Below are 3,310 nucleotides of genomic sequence, written 5' to 3' on the forward strand. Positions count from 1 at the left end.
CCTCGCTGGAGCAGCCGGCCATAGACTCGCAGGCACCGGGGCACCCAGGCACCGGCTCCGCTGTGCTGTAGGTGAGGGTGGAGGTCGGGTAGGGATGGGAACTTTGGACCGTCAGGATGGATAGAAAGAGCCTATGGGCAGAGCGTGGGGGCGGGCTGGCTGGCGGCAGGTAGAGCGGTCGCCTGGCTCCCAGGAAGGCAGTGGGCAGGGGAGAGGAGGCGCTGGGAAGAGTTGGGGTAAGGGGCTGGCGCAGAGGTGCTGGGGTGTTCGGAGCAGAGCGGCAGATGGGCGGGAAAAGGGCTAGCTGCCTGAGAAGCAGATGCATTGGGGAGTTGGTGATGGAGGGGAGGCTGGTGTAGGGAGAGTGGGCAAGGAGACAAGCCAGAAGGAACCGAAGAACCGAGTGGGCGATGGGTGTTGACTCTAGTACGGGCAGCCAAAATAATGGCTTGTCAGGAGTGGGATTCGAACCCACGCCTCCAGGGGAGACTGCGACCTGAACGCAGCGCCTTAGACCGCTCGGCCATCCTGACGACATTCCTGGGCCCCTCCTTGCAGATCTGACTGGGAGCTGGTGACAAGTGCCCTGGGCTAGTGGCTTCAAGGCCAGGTGTCCGGCAGTCCCGGTGAGCAGGCGGCTGGCAGCGGAGTCTGAAGTCCTGGCTCCCACAGCTGCGACGCAGCCTGCCTTCGCGGGTGGCTGCCGCGGGGGCCCACAGACAGGGCCCACGTCCTTGGTTCCACAACCCGGCTGACGCGCACCCACCTGGCCGCTCGCCTCCTCTCCGTCGCAGCCTTCGGCTGGACGCCCCACCACTCCCTCCGGGCGCCAACCCCGCGGGGGAGGGAACAGGCGTGGAACGTTTGCGGGCGATTCGTGCCACCAGGGTCAGGGTCGGGGTCGGGGTCGGGATCAGGGTCGGGATCAGGGTCGGGTTCCGGATCCTGATCGGAGGGGGTCATCGCGGTGTGTGTGTGTTGGGGGAGGTTGTGGGTGGAGAGGGCTAGCGGGTGGGTGCGGTGCCCCTGCCAGGGTAGGCCAGGGCAGAGCAGGGCAGGGCAGTGGTGGGCGGCGGGAGAAGGGCCTGGCGTCCCAGAGGTCGCCTCCCCGATCCTCGTTAGTATAACGGTGAGTATCCCCGCCTGTCATCCTGGAGACTGGGATTCGATATCCCGACGGGGAGGCAGCCGTCCATTTTAGCCAACGCTGCCTCCGTTCCTGCTGTCGAAATTCCACCACCTTTTGGCGCCGGAGACAGCCCTTCTCTCCCGCCGCCCACACTCACTGCGGGGCGCCATCACCAGCCCCGGCCTGGACTGGACCGACCCGGACTCCTAACCCGCTCGCCACACCCGCCTTCCATGTCCCCGCGGGCTCTGCTCGTCCGCTTGGCTTCCTTTCCTCCCCATAGCGGCGCGACCTCCTGGCACTCCACGGTGCCCGTGCCCGACTGACGGCCGTCCAAAGTGGGTGCCGGGTCTGGCGCCCGGTGGGAGGCGGATGAGCAAGTACCCTGTGGCTGAGGCCGGGGTGGGCTGCGGGGCCCCTGGTGGCGGAGAAGGGCTTTGGCGAGGGCTACGCGGGAGCCGAGGGCGCGGAAGGTCGGGGTCGTGCTGCCTCCTGGAGCCGAGGTCCGGGGGAGAGGGGAGCAGGAGGTGGGCGCCAGGGCAGCGTGTGCGCGCCTGGGAACCCGGCTTGCGCGCGCGGAGAGCAGGGCGGCTCTCGGTGGCTCTGTGGCACTGCGGAGTGCAGACCCGCGGGCGGAGCTGGAAAGTCGGGCTGGCTGGGGAGCCCGGGGGCCGGGAGCTCGGTGAACCCGTACGTCCTTGCGCGCTGGTGGTGAAGCGGTGAGCGGAGCTGCCTTCCAAGCACTTGAGCCGAGCTCGATTACCGGCCAACGCAGCGTGCCCACCTTTTGCACAGCTGCAGGGCCATGGTGCCCAGCGCCTTGCGGGGGCGATTGGGCTGCCACCGAGGCCAGCGGGCGTGTGCGTGTGTTTGTGTGTTTTGGCAGAGGTGCACGGAGTTTTGGGGTGCTGCCAGCTGGTGGAAACAAGGCGTTTGAGCAGGGGAGGGCGGGGAACATCGGGGGTTGACTACGGAGGAGCTAGGTCCAGGAGGTGCACATTGGGAGTTTCATTCAGTCCTCCCTGGTGGTCTAGTGGTTAGGATTCGGCGCTCTCACCGCCGCGGCCCGGGTTCGATTCCCGGTCAGGGAAGCTTTTCTTCTGTCTCTCGAACTGCCGCCATTTCTCATACCTGCAGCCATTTTGGATGGCGCTGGGCCCAGTCCAGTCTGGCGCCCTCCACCATCCGCCTGCCCCAATGGTTGCCTCACCTCGTGTCTTTTTGACCTGGTCCTCTGCCTTTTCAGCTCTTCCTTCTTCCCAGCAGCTCTCCTGCCTCTGCTCTTTTTTTTTTTTTGGAGAGGATTTTATTCGCTAGTGCATGCGCTCGCCAGACAGAGACATAGAGACAGAAAGCGAGAAATCACCCCCCAGGGGGGATGGTCACGCTGCAATCCCTTCTCCTCCATTCTCCTCTGCGGATCTTGGGCACGCTCGCCATTACACTAACTGCTGGTTCCCCCTCTGCTCTTCTTGACCTCCAAAATCACCCCCATCCAGTGGGCCACCGTTCTCCTCCCAGCTGGTCAACCCACACACTCTCCTCTTTCCCCCACACACTCACTCACACGGGACACACCCCCGGCAAAAACAACACACACACCCAGTGCTCGCCACTCGCCTCCTCACAGCACAAGCGACTCTCGCAGCCAGCGTCCTGTCATGTAAAAACACCCTGTGGGACTCGCACAGCTCACCCTGGATCCGAGCACTCCTGCAGAGGCTCACGTGTGCCCCCACAGGCCACGGGCCAGGGCCTGCGGTCGTCAGGTCGCCTGGTGCCGACAGGCGTGTGGGCTCTTGAGTGCTTGCAGGCACTGGCACATTGTTGGCTTTGGAGGGGACGCCAGTGGAGCTCGTGGGAGCCGAGTGCCCTTGCTGTGGGGGGCAGGGAGCGGCAGAGGTGGGAAGGTGAATCTTGAGGGAGTCCGGTCACCTCACTAAGCCAGAATTGTTTTGGTGGACGCGATAAGATTGATAATGGCGCCAGAGGGGACCGCAAAACGAAAGGCCAGGCAGTGGAGCGTGGCAGTGACGGGTAGATGGCTGTCAGGATAGACTCTCCCAGTCCCCCCTTGATTCCGATTCACCTCCCAAGCTCTCCATCCTCTCTGACAATGGCAGGGGACATCCTGCAGACGCTCCTCCACTTGGGGGCCCGCCGGGGCCCCCCCTTTTCCCC

The 3,310-nt window shown here is 64.8% G+C and overlaps 2 non-coding genes across 2 annotated transcripts; one reads left to right on the forward strand and one right to left on the reverse strand.

Moving 5' to 3' along the window:
- Nucleotides 1-450: 450 nt before the first annotated feature.
- Nucleotides 451-533, reverse strand: TRNAL-CAG (transfer RNA leucine (anticodon CAG)). Its single transcript has one exon. It is a non-coding gene; the product is annotated as a tRNA-Leu (tRNA).
- A 1,615-nt stretch (nucleotides 534-2,148) lies between these two features.
- TRNAE-CUC (transfer RNA glutamic acid (anticodon CUC)) lies at nucleotides 2,149-2,220 on the forward strand. The gene has a single exon. It is a non-coding gene; the product is annotated as a tRNA-Glu (tRNA).
- Nucleotides 2,221-3,310: the final 1,090 nt, after the last annotated feature.

Source organism: Tupaia chinensis, unplaced genomic scaffold, assembly GCF_000334495.1.
Source record: "Tupaia chinensis unplaced genomic scaffold, TupChi_1.0 Scaffold139585_1, whole genome shotgun sequence".
Classification (NCBI taxonomy): Eukaryota; Metazoa; Chordata; class Mammalia; order Scandentia; family Tupaiidae; genus Tupaia; species Tupaia belangeri.